Source organism: Parasteatoda tepidariorum, unplaced genomic scaffold (assembly GCF_982258835.1).
Source record: "Parasteatoda tepidariorum strain Cologne lab strain unplaced genomic scaffold, Ptep-v5.0 scaffold_102, whole genome shotgun sequence".
Classification (NCBI taxonomy): domain Eukaryota; kingdom Metazoa; phylum Arthropoda; class Arachnida; order Araneae; family Theridiidae; genus Parasteatoda; species Parasteatoda tepidariorum.
The window spans coordinates 31,375-50,900 of record NW_028257461.1 but is presented as its reverse complement, the minus strand read 5'-3'; the positions used below and the strand labels follow the sequence as shown (position 1 = coordinate 50,900).

The 19,526-nt window shown below is 29.5% G+C and overlaps 1 long non-coding RNA gene across 1 annotated transcript; it reads right to left on the bottom strand.

The window, feature by feature from the left end:
- Positions 1-6,691: 6,691 nt before the first annotated feature.
- Positions 6,692-17,109, bottom strand: LOC147800793 (uncharacterized). Its single transcript, XR_015431186.1, has 2 exons — positions 10,648-17,109; positions 6,692-6,825 (listed from the first exon to the last, which is right to left on the bottom strand). It is a non-coding gene; the product is annotated as an uncharacterized LOC147800793 (long non-coding RNA).
- Positions 17,110-19,526: the final 2,417 nt, after the last annotated feature.

The window sequence follows — 19,526 nt, the reverse complement described above, 5'->3', positions numbered from 1 at the left end:
AACATAGAAAAGTGTCTTCGTATTTCCTTGTTTAATGCACTATTTAAAATATACATAGTGTACCCCCTAATTGACCTATAATTATTTCCTGTGGTAGGGTGCACTATTACCCTGTAATATAATACGTGGTCCAATTTAAAAATTATAGGTCAATATTAAGGTCCGATACCGTGCCGTTAGTTAACATAGAAAAATGTCTTTGAATTTTTAAAGCATTTTAGAACGCTTATTTCTTCATTTTAAGCTTCTCAGAACCCCTTATTTCGCATAGGCATACATAGTAAACTTTAGGGTCACGCTGTGTACCCCCTAATTGACCTATAATTATTTTCTGTGGTAGGGTACACTATCACCCTGTGATATAATACGTGGTCCAATTTAAAAATTATAGGTCAATATTAAGGTCCGATACCGTGCCGTTAGTTAACATAGAAAAGTGTCTTCGTTTTTCCTTGTTTTAATGCACTATTTAAAATATACATAGTGTACCCCCTAATTGACCTATAATTATTTCCTGTGGTAGGGTACACTATTACCCTGTAATATAATACCTGGTCCAATTTAAATATTATGGTTCCATATTAAGGTCTGATATCGCGCCTTGCGGCGCCTTGCGTTAGTTAACCATTGAAAGATGTCTTTGAATTTTTAAAGCATTTTAGAACGCTTATTTCTTCATTTTAAGCTTCTCAGAACCCCTTATTTCGCATAGGCATACATAGTAAACTTTAGGGTCACGCTGTGTACCCCCTAATTGACCTATAATTATTTTCTGTGGTAGGGTACACTATCACCCTGTGATATAATACGTGGTCCAATTTAAAAATTATAGGTCAATATTAAGGTCCGATACCGTGCCGTTAGTTAACATAGAAAAGTGTCTTCGTTTTTCCTTGTTTTAATGCACTATTTAAAATATACATAGTGTACCCCCTAATTGACCTATAATTATTTCCTGTGGTAGGGTACACTATTACCCTGTAATATAATACCTGGTCCAATTTAAATGATATGGGTCAATATTAAGGTCTGATATTGCGCCTTGCGTTAGTTAACCATTGAAAGATGTCTTTGAATTTTTAAAGCATTTAGAACGCTTATTTCTTCATTTTAAGCTTCTCAGAACACTCTATATCGCATAGGCATACATAGTAAAATTTAGGGTCACGCTGTGTCCCCCCTAAATGACATATATTTATTTCCTGTGGTAGGGTACACTATTACCCTGTAATATAATACGTGGTCCAATTTAAAAAATTATAGGTCAATATTAAGGTCTTGACACCAAGCCGTTAGTTAACATTGAAAAATGTCTTTGAATTTTTAAAGCATTTTAGAACGCTTATTTCCTCATTTTAAGCTTCTCAGAACACTTTTTTTCGCATAGGCATACATTGTAAACTTTAGGGTCACGCTGTGTACCCCCTAATTGACCTATAATTATTTCCTGTGGTAGGTCACACTATAACCCTGTAATATAATACGTGGTCCAATTTATAAATTATAGGTCAATATTAAGGTCCGATACCGTGCCGTTAGTAAACATAGAAAAGTGTCTTCGAATTTCCTTGTTTTAATGCACTATTTAAAATATACATAGTGTACCCCCTAATTGACCTATAATTATTTCCTGTGGTACGGTACTTTATTACCCTGTAATATAATACCTGGTCCAATTTAAATAATATGGGTCAATATTAAGGTCTGATATTGCGCCTTGCGTTAGTTAACCATTGAAAGATGTCTTTGAATTTTTAAAGCATTTTAGAAAGCTTATTTCTTCATTTTAAGCTTCTCAGAACACTCTATTTCGCATAGGCATACATAGTAAATTTTGGGGGTCACGCTGTGTACCCCCTAATTAACCTATAATTATTTCCTGTGGTAGGGTGCAGTATTACCCTGTAATATAATACGTGGTCCAATTTAAAAATTTTAGGTCAATATTAAGGTCCGATACCCTACCCGTTAGTTAACATAGAAAAGAGTCTTCGTATTTCCTTGTTTTAATGCACTATTTTAAATATACATAGTGTACCCCCTAATTGACCTATAATTATTTCCTGTTGTAGGGTACACTATTACCCTGTAATATAATACCTGGTCCAATTTAAATATTATGGTTCCATATTAAGGTCTGATATCGCGCCTTGCGTTAGTTAACCATTGAAAGATGTCTTTGAATTTTTAAAGCATTTTAGAACGCTTATTTCTTCATTTTAAGCTTCTCAGAACCCCTTATTTCGCATAGGCATACATAGTAAACTTTAGGGTCACGCTGTGTACCCCCTAATTGACCTATAATTATTTTCTGTGGTAGGGTACACTATCACCCTGTGATATAATACGTGGTCCAATTTAAAAATTATAGGTCAATATTAAGGTCCGATACCGTGCCGTTAGTTAACATAGAAAAGTGTCTTCGTTTTTCCTTGTTTTAATGCACTATTTAAAATATACATAGTGTACCCCCTAATTGACCTATAATTATTTCCTGTGGTAGGGTACACTATTACCCTGTAATATAATACCTGGTCCAATTTAAATAATATGGGTCAATATTAAGGTCTGATATTGCGCCTTTGCGTTAGTTTACCATTGAAAGATGTCTTTGAATTTTTCAAAGGCATTTTAGAACGCCTATTTCTTCATTTTAAGCTTCTCAGAACACTCTATTTCGCATAGGCATACATAGTAAACTTTGGGGTCACGCTGTGTACCCCCTAATTGACCTATAATTATTTCCTGTGGTAGGGTACACTATTACCCTGTAATATAATACGTGGTCCAATTTAAAAATTATAGGTCAATGTTAAGGTCCGATACCGTGCCGTTAGTTAACATAGAAAAGTGTCTTCGTATTTCCTTGTTTTAATGCACTATTTAAAATATACATAGTGTACCCCCTAATTGACCTATAATTATTTCCTGTGGTAGGGTACACTATTACCCTGTAATATAATACCCTGGTCAAATTTAAATATTATGGGTCAATATTAAGGTCTGATACCGTGCCGTTAGTTAACATTGAAAAATGTCTTTGAATTTTTAAAGCATTTTAGAACGCTTATTTCCTCATTTTTAAGCTTCTCAGATCACTTTATTTCGCATAGGCATACATTGTAAACTTTAGGGTCCCGCTGTGTACCCCCTAATTGACCTATAATTATTTCCTGTGGTAGGGCACACTATAACCCTGTAATATAATACGTGGTCCAATTTAAAAAGTATATGTCAATATTAAGGTCCGATACCGTGCCGTTAGTTAACATAGAAAAGTGTCTTCGTATTTCCTTGTTTTAATGCACTATTTAAAAATATACATAGTGTACCCCCTAATTGACCTATAATTATTTCCTGTGGTACGGTACTTTATTACCCTGTAATATAATACCTGGTCCAATTTAAATAATATGGGTCAATATTAAGGTCTGATATTGCGCCTTGCGTTAGTTAACCATTGAAAGATGTCTTTGAATTTTTAAAGCATTTTAGAAAGCTTATTTCTTCATTTTAAGCTTCTCAGAACACTCTATTTCGCATAGGCATACATAGTAAACTTTGGGGTCACGCTGTGTACCCCCTAATTAACCTATAATTATTTCCTGTGGTAGGGTGCAGTATTACCCTGTAATATAATACGTGATCCAATTTAAAAATTTTAGGTCAATATTAAGGTCCGATACCCTACCGTTAGTTAACATAGAAAAGAGTCTTCGTATTTCCTTGTTTTAATGCACTATTTTAAATATACATAGTGTACCCCCTAATTGACCTATAATTATTTCCTGTTGTAGGGTACACTATTACCCTGTAATATAATACCTGGTCCAATTTAAATATTATGGTTCCATATTAAGGTCTGATATCGCGCCTTGCGTTAGTTAACCATTGAAAGATGTCTTTGAATTTTTAAAGCATTTTAGAACGCTTATTTCTTCATTTTAAGCTTCTCAGAACCCCTTATTTCGCATAGGCATACATAGTAAACTTTAGGGTCACGCTGTGTACCCCCTAATTGACCTATAATTATTTTCTGTGGTAGGGTACACTATCACCCTGCGATATAATACGTGGTCCAATTTAAAAATTATAGGTCAATATTAAGGTCCGATACCGTGCCGTTAGTTAACATAGAAAAGTGTCTTCGTTTTTCCTTGTTTTAATGCACTATTTAAAATATACATAGTGTACCCCCTAATTGACCTATAATTATTTCCTGTGGTAGGGTACAACTATTACCCTGTAATATAATACCTGGTCCAATTTAAATGATATGGGTCAATATTAAGGTCTGATATTGCGCCTTGCGTTAGTTAACCATTGAAAGATGTCTTTGAATTTTTAAAGCATTTTAGAACGCTTATTTCTTCATTTTAAGCTTCTCAGAACACTCTATATCGCATAGGCATACATAGTAAAATTTAGGGTCACGCTGTGTCCCCCCTAAATGACATATATTTATTTCCTGTGGTAGGGTACACTATTACCCTGTAATATAATACGTGGTCCAATTTAAAAATTATAGGTCAATATTAAGGTCTGACACCGAGCCGTTAGTTAACATTGAAAAATGTCTTTGAATTTTTAAAGCATTTTAGAACGCTTATTTCCTCATTTTAAGCTTCTCAGAACACTTTTTTTCGTATAGGCATACATTGTAAACTTTAGGGTCACGCTGTGTACCCCCTAATTGACCTATAATTATTTCCTGTGGTAGGTCCACACTATAACCCTGTAATATAATACGTGGTCCAATTTATAAATTATAGGTCAATAGTAAGGTCCGATACCGTGCCGTTAGTAAACATAGAAAAGTGTCTTCGAATTTCCTTGTTTTAATGCACTATTTAAAATATACATAGTGTACCCCCTAATTGACCTATAATTATTTCCTGTGGTAGGGTACACTATTACCCTGTAATATAATACCTGGTCCAATTTAAATAATATGGGTCAATATTAAGGTCTGATATTGCGCCTTGCGTTAGTTTACCATTGAAAGATGTCTTTGAATTTTTAAAGCATTTTAGAACGCCTATTTCTTCATTTTAAGCTTCTCAGAACAATCTATTTCGCATAGGCATACATAGTAAACTTTGGGGGTACCCCCTAATTGACCTATAATTATTTCCTGTGGTAGGGTACACTATTACCCTGTAATATAATACGTGGTCCAATTTAAAAATTATAGGTCAATGTTAAGGTCCGATACCGTGCCGTTAGTTAACATAGAAAAGTGTCTTCGTATTTCCTTGTTTTAATGCACTATTTAAAATATACATAGTGTACCCCCTAATTGACCTATATTTATTTCCTGTGGTAGGGTACACTATTACCCTGTAATATAATACCTCCCATGCAGCAGAGATAAGTATTAATTACGTGAAAATAACGTTAAAATGCCACAAGGTTTAGAGCAAAAAAACGTTTATTTAAAACGTTTTATTTCCGTTTCGAGTGGTAGTCTCGAATTAGGTAAAAAAGCGTTTATATTTGGGCTGTTTTTAACGTAAAAATGACGGATTTTTGCCGTTATTTTGACTAAGGTGAATTTCGTAACCAATTTTTAACGTATTTTTTACGTTTTTTTCACCAAACTATTTACGTATATTTTTGGTTCTAAAAATTCGTTATTTTCACCAAGAATATTTACGTGTTTTTAACGCTTATTTTTATTAAAATAACGTACATTTTACGTTATTTTAACCAAAATACAAACGTATTTTATCCATACTATTTACGTATTATTAACGCTTATTTTGAGCTTTATTTACGCATTATTAACGCTTATATATCAATATTTTTAACGCTTATTTTGAGCTAGGTGAATTGATAAATTTTTCGCGAAAATTTAACTAAATTAATTTCAATTTATCGTAATTTTAACCGAATTGTTAACAATAGCATATTTTAAGTTTTTTTTTTTAACTAAGAAGGAAAGAAACCATTCCGTATTTTAATGTTTACGCTGCCCTAAGTACACTAAAAAATATAGCATTTACTTTTTATTTAAAAAAAAACTTTTAATTCTTTTCGAACTAAAACTAAAATAACGGAAAATAGCCGATATTCATGTTTTTTTTTAGAATCCTAGAAAAAGCTTTTGTTTTTAATCTCACACTTTCTGTAAATTTTTACAATTCAAATTATAACTCAACGAATATGGAATGCAAATCTTTCTACCTCTTCACAGCAGCATACTAGTTTATTTATGAAGTTTCATGTCCCTCAGGAATTTTTTACATTTTTCATTCCTAAAAGTTTGTAATATAAAGAATTGGTAGAAGAAAAAATTACTCAATACTTACATGATTTTCCAAACCCATATGGAAAAAAAATATTTTTTTTTTTAGTTTAAATTAATAATTAAGAAATCTACTGCTGTCCTGAAGTCCATGTTTCCAAATTGCTTGCTGGAAATTATCTACTCTTCTAGAATGCTTTTGGGTTCATTATTTTTTTTTTAAATGCATATATTTTAATTTTTAGCTTGAAAAATTTGACTAAAATTTACTTTAACACACACACGAAGTAAAAAAAAAAAATATTAACCAAATTTACCATTTGATTTGTTTACTTACTAAAATTACAATTTTTCTAAGTCTTATGTTCGTAAAACTAAAATTTTTTAATCCAGAAGAGCAGTTAACTAAATAATTTTAAATACAGAAAAAAACATTAAATCAAATAAGATTTATTAAGTTTTATTTATTTTACAACTATCATACAATATATAGATTTACAATTATAACACATCGCCACAGATCTGAAACATTCATAACTTCTTCCATCCCGCTGTTACTATCACCTCTTCACTGCATCCTGGAAAACAAATAAATATTTTAGCATATGAAAAAAAATATACCGGACAATAATATTAAATTGTTACAAACCAACAGTAGATTTCTAAAACGAAGCAATACTGACTAGATAAAATACAATTAAATAAAAATTTTTAAAAAAATATTAAAACTGTTTATTATTTTCATGGAATTTCTACTAAGTATATATCGATTGAGTACATCCAAATACTTAGATATAAGAAAATCTATTTTACAAATTTTAGTCACATATTACACAACAAAATTACATACATATACAGCACAAATCTGAATTAGAATATTTCATAATTTTTTTTTATCCTAACTAAATCTTACATTGAAGCCAGCAGTAAGTTATAAACAAAACATAAAATTATTTTTCGTGTGGCTTTGAGGAGAACTCCTCCAGTTTTAGTCTGGTGCTGTTGACTGCTTTGGTAACAAGTAAGAGCACATTTCTAATAGGGGAACAATGAAGGAATAAAGGTGTCAATTGGTTTACCCACGCTGACCTAAAATCAAGACAAAACTATTCACAAAACACTCCTATTTGAATTTACTTTTTCTCATAACCGCAGTACTTGCCACGACATGTGCCCATTGTCAGGTAAAGTACTCCTAAAAGCTGCCCTATACTTTCTGTTTATTTACTTATCATCAGAATTTTATTTTCCTCTCTCATTCTTTTCTTTTTTTTTTATTGCTCCTTGGCTGCAATTTTCATTCCTCTTCAGAATATTTTGCAAGAACTTTGTAGTTCAGAAACACAATTCGATTAGTTTCAGTTACGTAATTTTTAATTTCTCATTTATTAAAACAGTAAAAATACTATGCCTTTTAACACTAACAGTATCCTTAATATACAAAAGGAGTAATTTTAACAAATTCAGTAATTTGTTAAACTATATATTATTTAGTTCAAGTGAAGAATTACATTTTACAATTGCCTCTGTTAAAGCTTTTTTAAACAAAAAATGGTTATTTTGAAAATTCTTTAATTTCTGTAAAATCGCTGCTAAAACGTAACACTTTACTCCAAAATACATTAGAAAGCTGTTTGGTGATATAGAAATTCATTTCCACAACGGAATTCTTAGTAATGGTGGGAAAAATAGGAAGGGTGGGAAAAATAGGTTCTGTGTTCCTTGACCCTAGTGTGTTACAATCAGGGGCAGTAAAAACTTTATTTGTTTAAACCACTTAAAAAGGACTGGATAAAAAAATTTCAAAAAAAAACTTCACACACAAAACACAGTTTTTGGAGAAATATTTTAATAAATATTTCTTCGAAAAATGTGATTAAATGAAAGGAACACAATGGTGTTAGTTAATTGTAGCAACATGACAGAATGTTTGGAGTAATGCAGTATAGCAATTTTGGTCTATAAAAACAATTCGGAGGAACAGCCTTAAACTTAAAATTGTTTCAAAAATAATAATTTTATGCTTGGAACTAATTAGAAATTATCTTTTTTAATGCTGCATATATATATATATGAGCAAAACAAAATTACCAACTTTCCACACCCTTGCAAAAAAATAAAATAAAAATTTTTTTGAACAAGTATAGAGCAGATATATCAAAATTTTTTTAAACTTATTTAAAGATGTGAAAACAAATATATATTTTTTTGTCAAACTGTAATTCATATAGTTTGTAGTAGTGATAATTTCCATTGCATGAACTACTTAACTTACAAGTTTTCTGCAATATTAGACATTTAACGTAAATTTTACTTTTTTGTTAAAATAAAAAGTTGGAACATAAGTATGCTAAATGTATACAGTAAAATGCAAGAAAATATAATAAATTAATGAAAACTAGTCAGTCTAACTCTTTTAGAGAAAAGTAAGCATTTTTTGCAACCTTGATATACACAATGAATCGTGTTTCAAAGCATTTTAATCATTAATACTTCAACACCAAATAATAAACACAAAAACATTCACTTGCAAAAATAAGATATTTAAATAAAAGATGTTTTCAAACAGTATGAAATCAAAAATTTTTTCATTTAATGTAAGCATAATAATATAGTGCAGAAGTTATTGAAAAAAAAAACTTTATAAAAATAAAGTGATAATATCATAGACAGATATATCATATAAATAGAAAATATCATATGTATAGTCATAGATATAAAATCATTGATCAAAGTTAACAATATTGAAAGTTCAATTTCTAATATGTGGAATTGTAGAAAACTGCAGATGTACACAAAAAAAAATATATATATATATATATATATATAAACATATATACAATTGGCTTATTTTAATTAAAACAAGGATAATTTGAAATCTTGTGGCAGAATGTTTTTGAGCTATCTGCGACTAAACTGTCCAGCAGTAAGATCTAATTGCAAAATACTTTTAATACAAACAAACATATATGTTGCTAATTTAAAATGGCAAATATGCTGTGTTAACAAAAAATAATAATAATGATTTTCTTAATTTAACACGAAATAATTTTTTTTTAATATTATGGGTGATATTCTCACATTTTGTTGGTAGGAAGACACACTCTTTATTAGCTTCTTCGCATTTTGTAAATAATCATCACAATAAAAAAATATTAAATATCATGAAATCCGTAGTAGCAATTGCCCCCCCCCCCAAAAAAAAAATATATGATGTAATTACGTAAATTGGACTCCTCAAAAGCGTGTTACACTTTGAAATTAGGTTGTAATAAATAATATCGTATAAAAAATATCTGATTTAAAATTTAAGGAGAAATCAACATCTATAACTTCTAAAAATTCAATAGAATTTTTAAAAAAAAAAATAGATAGCCTTAAAAAATAGATACTCAAATGCTCGATTTGAGTTTTCCATATTGTTTAAATATATCAAGATGGTTAAGAACCAAATGAAAATCAATATCAATAACTGCCGAAAATACTATCAAAACATTACGTCGATTTATGATACTATCGGTGAAAATTGAGCGTGTCAAAAACTGATTATCTAAATGCATGATTCAAATATTGCATGTTCAAATATTTCTGTAAAAAAGAAAAGTAATATTTTCTTCTTTTCAAGAGAAAAATCTTTCTGCAAGAGATCTGTAAAATTTTGCAACAATGTCGCCGTTTCGCTGCGATTCTGCCACGGAGATTTGAAATACTGAGCAATATGCATAAATCTTAATTCCCCGAGAATTTCTAATTGATCTTGTTTATTCATTTTTTAATTCATTTTAATGTTTGCCAAATGTTTGGTTTGAGTAGCCTTAGCCTTTGAGGGATTCATCAATCTGCATAATCGCTGAAGAATTCTCAAAAGCAAAATAGAAGTTTCAGAATTTGTTTGAACTTATGGAGGACTATGAATAAAAAGACTAATTTAATGCAGATAAAACACATTTTTTTTTAAGTGTCAGTGAAATAAAACATTGGAACAGCAAAAATAGTGGTGGTAAAAACAGTAACAGTTTACCATTCTACTTGATACTAACGATGAAACTTACACCAGAAACTTCTATTATAAATTAGTTGAATAGTGCAAAGGCTGATGATTGTGCATGAAATAATTAGGATTCTACAGTACATGGAAAATATATTTACAATACATGATAATTAATTTTAAGAGACAAATTTTTGAGTACTTTTATTTGTTGTTATTGAAGCATGGGCAGCCTATGTAAACAATGTTTAATTACTTTTTTTAATATCAGCAAAAGTAATCTGAAATAATTTTTAACAATTGATTTGATCATGTTTATAATTTCACGAATTTTTTTACCCATTTTTAAGCGCAAGAAAAAAGGAAACAATTCAAATACAGTTATTTCTTTAGACATACTTAATTCAGGTACCTTCAACTGAGACTTGATGGAGGTTCATTCTCAAAGCTAGGTCCTTTTCAAAGATCTTCCTCAGAAGTACATCAATAGATTATGAAAAGAAAATTCATTCAGTTAATACGTTCAAAAACATAGAAATAATTCAAACATATTTTGTTTTGTTTATACGGGCACATTTATTATTCAGAACTAGAGAAGTAAGGAGTAATGGTTTGGCAGAATGTTAGCTAAAAAAAATGGTGAAATGCAGAATATATTTTTATAGCAATATTTTTTTTAAAAAAAATTCATTAATAAATATTTTTTACGAATAAATAAGTTTATTTATTATTGGAAATTACTCCATGCTTATCTATATTAGTGGAATGGGCTAAAGGGAAAACAAAAAACTAAACCAGAAATACTTAATAAAGTTATGAAGTAAAATAGAAAGAGAAAAAGAAATTATCATAATTGTTACAACAAAACTTCCATGCTAAGAATAATATTTTTTGTAAAGCAGTATCCATAAAGCAACATTAACTAAAATATAATCTATTAGAAATATGTTATTAAAATGCTGTGTTATCTTAAAAATGCTAAAAAAAACAAAAGATTATATACAAATGTAAAACAGAAAAATCTATTTTAATTCTCAAAATGAAATTTTAAAGCTTTACATCTCAGTCTTTCCAATTATCATATTTTCCAGATAAGAATAAAGACAATAGAAACATTCTTAATTACTGTGTCATACAGTTAATAAAAACAAAGTTTTTTAGAAATGTAAAAAGCTAGGTAAAAACAAAGACAAAAATTGTTTAAAAGAAAAATTTAGCAATAAAAATTTCAATTGAACTTTTTCACCTAGCAGGGGTCTGTCTAGGTTTTTCTGATAGGTACCTATTTTATGAAAATTTAGACATAATTTGTGAAAAATTAAAAACTACATTAAAAAATCAACACAAAAATATGGATTTATCGTTTCTTAAGGAATACAAAAATAAAATTATAAGAAAAAGTATTTTGTGAAACTAATGTTTTTTCTAAAGTTGAATTTGTGAAGGTACTGCTAAACGGTAGTAAATTTGGCCTTGACAGACCTCTGCCTAGGCATATTTTTAGAATACAGTGACTATAAAAGAATTAAAAAAGTTTTAAACAGCAATGTAAATTTAAATAAAAGCTTGAATAAGAATAATTCTAAAGATAATTTAATATTGAAAATTACTGCAATTATTTTCCATATCGTTTTAGCTGATAAATTTCAAAAACTGTTTCAAAAATAAGAAGAAAAATTTCCAGTAAATGTTCAACTGGGTGTTTTTTTTTTCTTTTTAAAGATATCATGTTGCAAAATAAATAGTCAAAAAACTATTTTGTCCATGTGAGATTTTCTCTTGCAATAGCTTGTTAAGATGATACTTCCACGACATTTTGGTTGAAGAACCATCTGCTATAGACTCTTGTAAAATTTACACCAATCAAGCGTGTTTAACCCTTGGTTCTTTAAAAAGGTAAAGTTAAAAGAAAATGCCACTACTCAACTTTATTAAAAATGCAACAACTAATAGTTTTTATACTTTATAAGACAATAGTAGGTAAGTAGATAAGACAGCTCAAATTAATAACAATATGATAGGACTGTTTCACACATAACACTTGTCTCGTCTCATTTGCTAATAAAAATGCCATCTCGTACTGAGTAGGCAAAACAGTAAGAAAAATGCCCGTATCATGATCTGCCGGTGAATAATCACTATATCTTCTAAGCAACTTCCACGCAGCAACCTGGAGGAACTAAAAAAAATTAACGAACGGAGATCAACTTGAAGAGTATAACTCGTAGCTACCTTTCGCACACCTTTACATATTCTTTTAAAAAGTTAGCAGTTAGAAATCTATTTGGTGCCTGGACGATAGCAGTTGGCATAACTGCTCACAATACAGAAGTACCCCTAATAGGAAATTAAAAGTTTAATGAGTATTTCTATGTTGTTACCTATGGATAAATATTTATAAACTTCCAGCGGTCCACGAAAAATTAAGAAAATATCTCAGAATGGGAGTAACTCAGAGAATATAAGTTGAAGCAACCCTCAGGAAAACTTCTACATACTTCTTTTAAAAATTTTTGCAAAGTACAAAATATATATATTTTTTTTTGTTTCAACATTTTTAGTTGGCACAATCTAGTTCAAATAGGGAAACATCCCCTTTTATTTGATTCATAAAATCAGGGGAGATCTCTATAAAAGGAACAATGGCAGAATAATCAGCACGTCTTGGCAACTTCTGGTATCGGAGAAACTGAAAGAAAAAAATCACAGAAAGGGACCAACTCGAAAGATATAACTCGTAACCATTTGGCAAACATTCATGTTTTTTTTAAAAAAAATTTCAAGTTTATATTTATTTGGTAGCTTGGCTATTGTAGTTAGTGTGACAGGTTAATATATGGAAATATCCCCTAAAATTAGTGAAACAGAAAAATTTACATTATAAATCTAGCTAAAATTCTTTTCCACTCCGGAAAATTAGTTTATCATCACCTGTGGCAGAATAATCAACGTCTTGGTAACTTCCAGTGGCTATCATCACACTGAAAACAAAACATGGGAAGAAACTCAACAGGGTATATCTTGTAGCCACTACCCCCTGGCAAACCTCTACAAGTTTTCTTTTATAAATGTATGCAAGTTTGAAATCCACAATAGTAGGCGCAGCAAATCACAGAAGGAAAATATCCCCTCTACTCATATTTTGGTGTGTAAAGTCAACCATGATTAATGACATTTAAGTATTATCTTCAGAATAATGCTTATAATTGTTACTTTTTGTTAATTGTTATTTATTATAGTAACAAAATTTGTCAGGTGAATAAAATAATGCAGCATTAATTTAATAATTTTGATAATTAAAGCTTTAAAATAGAATTTTATTTTTACATAAGATCGCAACTAGTTTAACTCAGTATTTCAGATTAATATTCCTTGATTAAGCTTAGGTACCATCAGAAAACTTTCCAAAAATTCATGATTTTATTAAAAATATCTTAACTGCATAACAATCGTATATAACGGGTCTGTATTTCGTCTCTTTACATTAAGCACAGTAAATGAGATTCAACAAATTTTCTTGCTTTTTTCCAAAATCGTTACGTTTTGTCATAGTTTGTTAAACTTCGCAAATGATAGGCTTAGAATATTTGTGTTTATTTCAAGCAGAATTAACTACAATAATTATTTACTTTTTTTGACAGTGAAGCATTATAATGAATTAACATTCTAAAATAGTAATGATTAAAGTAAGGAATAAAAGAACTTACCATTGAATTCGGCGTATGTAAACACACGCGGGCGACAATGTAAATAAATGTAGGGGTAGCTAGTGTAGGGGTAGCAATCCTTCTGTAGAACTTGCTCCCACGGAAAAGGAGTGAAAAGTTGAAACTTAGTATCGTTTAATCCACTTGTAAAACAAAAACTCAAATAACTGAAAGCAATGTGGAGAGTACTTTTGAATCTATATTGTTAATCAATTTTTTCTCTATTTTTGATTTTTCTTCTTATTTTTCTTATTATTATTCTAATTAAACCTGGAATAAAATGCTACATTGTAGAATAACTTTCATATAATATTTTTAAAAAAGTTAAATAAAACTGTCAAGCTTTTTTTTAAAAAATTATTACTATTTTACCTGATGACTTAAAGAAAAATGGAATTATATTGTTATGTAATGTTATTTTCATTACAGAGATATAATAGTATTTTATTTTTACTAGTATAATATTATTTGAATAGCTTGTACATAAAAAAACTCGATTTTAATGCTTTTTATAATTTTCATGAATTCATAAAAATTGCTGTTTTATGCTCTGGAAATGTAAAATTATTATAACAATAATTTATTATTAAAAGATAAACATGAATAAATATTATAAATTAAGATCACTGATTCGTAAGACATACAAGATTATTTAAAATACGTGATTATTTATTTTAAAACTTTACACTTTTTTGCTTCCTCTAACCAGGAACTTCATATCCAATCGTTAGGAATTAGAGGATCGTACTATAGTAATTTAACTAAATGAGACATTAATTATGTTATATTTTAAAACTGTAAAACTAACAATATACATTGATTTTTTTGTGCATCATATAGGCTGATCAATGAACCATAAATTGTAGGATTTCCATTTAATCCGAAATGAGAGTAAGAAAGATATTGTAGAATACATTCTACGTTAGGTCTTCCATCAAATCAAAAAGATTTAATCTAACTACATCCACCAATGTAAAAGTTTTATCGATTAACATAATATGGGATCAACATGTACATTTATTTATCTCTGGTTAATTTTAATTATTATATCATGATTACATGTTATTTCTCAAATTTCGTGCTTATTTTTTGTTTTTCTCGTCTGCGTAGGTGAAGATTTTACATACATTAATTGGCATGCATAAAGGCATGGTCTCACGATTTAGGTATCATTTTTAGTTGTTGGTGATGACCGTGTTAAAAATAATAGTTTGAAAAAATTCATAAAATATTTATTACATAAAAAATACACATTTAAATAAAAAGCACCTTTTAAATCACGATTTCATTTGGAGAAAAGAAAAAAAAAGAGGTAATATCATGCATTTGAAAACTTGATTATAACAATAAGGGTAAAAAAGGGTGTCAAGTTGTTAACATTTCTAGTGGATCAAGTTATTTTCATATAATATATTAAAAATTTTATATTTAATTTCAGCTGGAAGGATCCATTTTCGTTAAACGTTCCGTTTCCCTCTTCAGTGCTTTAGATAAAAAAAAAATTTTTCGCTTGCTGATATTTGTCTTCATTTTAAAAGCAATGTATGTATACATTAAAAAGATTTTGTTGAAATTTTATTCCCAGATAACACAGTGTAAACAGATAATGTGTCAACGAATTAATGAAGGTAGGAGTTTTAGTTACGTCGCACTAGAGCTATGCATTAGGCTTATCATCCATTTAGACTTAAATCTGAAGGGGTAGGAAATTTTCTCCAGATCCCTGTACATTTGGCACAGTAATGCGATCGACCACAGGCCTCTCGATTCCACAGATTTTAATAGCACATATATCGCATGTACTCGGTGGTGTCGAGGATCGAGCACCGCCCCCGTCAAGGACTAGAATGGCCCTTAAAACCCCTATTAACCGGGAACTAAGCCTAAATGAAAAAATCTTGGTCAAAAAACAAAGAAAAAAATTTGTCGCACTGAGGTCAAAATATGAAAAAAACAAATATTTAATTTCTCTCTTCTTTTTTTTCTTGCTGTTGTTGTTAATTTACGTCGCACTAGAGCTGCGCAATGGGCTATTGGCGACGGTCTGGGAAACATCCCGGAGGATGATCCGAAGACATGCCATCACAATTTTGATCCTCTGCGGAGGGGATGGCACCCCCGCTTCGGTAGCCCGACGACGTGCGCGCGAAGTCGAGCACTTTACGGTAGCACAGTTTAACGAGGACCAATACCGCACACCCTCGGTTCCTACGCAGACTGATCCAAGTGGCACCCGCACACTGACCGCAGCCAGTGATGTTTGACTTCGGTGATCTGTTGGGAACCGTGTCATAACGATCAGTCCACTGCGGGACCTTTTTTTTCTTCTTAAAGGTGTTTTTTTTTTTTTTTTTTTTTTTTTTTTTTTTTTTTTTTTAAGATCTATGTATAAGCATTGCAAAATTTAGGTCTTAACTTCAATTTTTGAGGAACTTTCTCTTTTCCTTACTTAATTCCTTTTCTTTTTTATTTATATGATCTAAATAATTAAAAACAATTTATTTAACTTCATTAACTATTTAAAACCTTCCAAGCATTGTGTCCCTAGGTAAATTTTACTCTTTTTCCCTGTTATGTAACATTATTGCCCGATATGATAAAAAAAAAAAGAAAAAAAAAAAAAAAAAAAAAAAAAAACAGACTATTCAATGCAAGAAAGCCTAAAACTGACAGCTCGGAAAAATAAACCGAACTAACGCTCTAACTATTTTTAAAAGTACTTCAATTTCACATGCACAAAAACTCACTCATAAATAATATTTTGCAAAGAAATAAAGAATTATCATTACTTGCTCTTATAAAAAAAATTATTTTTCTGACATTACAACAAAACTTACAATTATTATTTATATTTTATGCTATTTTATATTATTTTTTATATTTTATAAATTTATATTATTTTTTACTATATATGATTTTCATAAATAATTTACTTATTGCAATTAAGATTTTATAATTAAGCAATTTCCAGATTATAAAATTCAAGATTCAAAGCAAAATTTAATAAATTTGTAAAAACGTTGTTGTGTGTAAAAACGTCTTTTAATAACAACCAATATTTTAAAACTTCCCACACTAAATTTTATTACGAAAACTAATTATGAGAATTATCTTTTTACCTGTTATTTGATATGTATTTTTTTTCATTAATAAATATTATATACATTAAAGAATCAAGATTGATAAATTTTTCAAAATACTTTAATTCTATTTTTACAATTTATGAAGTTTTTGGAAGGAAAAAAAATTAAATCAGTATTTTAAAATAAAGTAAATGTCTCTTTCATGCAGTAAGAACATGGAATTTAAAAGTTGACACATTTCTTAGCAATTATTTTGAAAAAACTTATATACGGTAAGCGATTATTGCAAAGTAAGAAATTAATAAATAAATGTTAACAAAATTAACCAAAAATAATCGCTTCTATTTCATGTTGATTGAAGTAGAAAATAATAATTAGAATATTGTATATTATAAATTATTTTTTATAAACTCGTATGGCGAGCGATAATTGCAATATAAAAAAATAGTGAATCAATTTTTACATAATAACAAAAAATAAATTTTTTAAATTTAGATCTTTGAATAATAATAATTATTAGTATTCGCATATTAACATCCCACCCTAGAGTAGGCTCGAACCTAGGACGCCGTACCCTTGAGGCGAATGCTGTAACCACTACACCACAACTCTTGTTCTGGACAGAGATAATTTAAATTTAAGTATAATGTGTTTTTACGTTATGTTCGTTGCATGTCAAGTAGTGGAAAATTTTTACTTTATTCAGTATTTTGGAAAATTTCTTAATTTTCATCATAGTTTAGTTATTATAAGAATTAAAACTCATAGTTCCCTTGTCAGTTACTGATAATGAGCCGACTCAATATTATCAACAAGCAAATATTTATAACCAATTTAATAAAACAAAAATAATTATAAGTATTAAAAATTAAATATGAATTGTAACGAAAATCTGCAATGTTCAGTTTATTCGAATGCAAGTGAGACGTAAAAGATTATCTTTCTTGGGCTCTCACAGGTTCATCATTTTTGCTTGAAACATTTTTACCACTAAATTTACGTTTATAATCCCAAACAATTTACGTAAATATAACTATGCAACAAAACGTCAATTTTTCGTTAATAACACGTTTTTAAAAAACGGTCAAAAAATGGATAAAATGTACACGTTAAAATAACGTATTTTAAGTACGTATTTTTAACGAATTATTTAAAGGGAAAATTGATAACGTTAAATTGACGTAATTTTAACGTATACGTTTTAACGAATGAAGAAATGGTGAAAATCATTACGTGAAATTAACGTAATTTTAACGTATGCGTTTTAACGAATGAAGAAATGGTGAAAATCATCACGTGAAATTAACGTAATTTTATCGTATACGTTTTAACGAATGAAGAAATGGTGAAAATCATCACGTGAAATTAACGTAATTTTAACGTAAGCCCAAAACCTTATAACGGACGAACGGATTTTTAACGTTTATTTGCCCTTTCATGCTGCATGGGCTGGTCAAATTTAAATATTATGGGTCAATATTAAGGTCTGATATTGCGCCTTGCGTTAGTTAACCATTGAAAGATGTCTTTGAATTTTTAAAGCATTTTAGAACGCTTATTTCTTCATTTTAAGCTTCTCAGAACACTCTATATCGCATAGGCATACATAGTAAAATTTAGGGTCACGCTGTGTCCCCCCTAAATGACATATATTTATTTCCTGTGGTAGGGTACACTATTACCCTGTAATATAATACGTGGTCCAATTTAAAAATTATAGGTCAATATTAAGGTCTGACACCGTGCCGTTAGTTAACATAGAAAAATGTCTTTGAATTTTTAAAGCATTTTAGAACGCTTATTTCCTCATTTTAAGCTTCTCAGAACACTTTATTTCGCATAGGCATACATTGTAAACTTTAGGGTCACGCTGTGTACCCCCTAATTGACCTATAATTATTTCCTGTGGTAGGGTACACTATAACCCTGTAATATAATACGTGGTCCAATTTATAAATTATAGGTCAATATTAAGGTCCGATACCGTGCCGTTAGTTAACATAGAAAAGTGTCTTCGAATTTCCTTGTTTTAATGCACTATTTAAAATATACATAGTGTACCCCCTAATTGACCTATAATTATTTCCTGTGGTAGGGTACACTATTACCCTGTAATATAATACCTGGTCCAATTTAAATAATATGGGTCAATATTAAGGTCTGATATTGCGCCTTGCGTTAGTTAACCATTGAAAGATGTCTTTGAATTTTTAAAGCATTTTAGAACGCCTATTTCTTCATTTTAAGCTTCTCAGAACACTCTATTTCGCATAGGCATACATAGTAAACTTTGGGGTCACGCTGTGTACCCCCTAATTGACCTATAATTATTTCCTGTGGTAGGGTACACTATTACCCTGTAATATAATACGTGGTCCAATTTAAAAATTATAGGTCAATGTTAAGGTCCGATACCGTGCCGTTAGTTAACATAGAAAAGTGTCTTCGTATTTCCTTGTTTTAATGCACTATTTAAAATATACATAGTGTACCCCCTAATT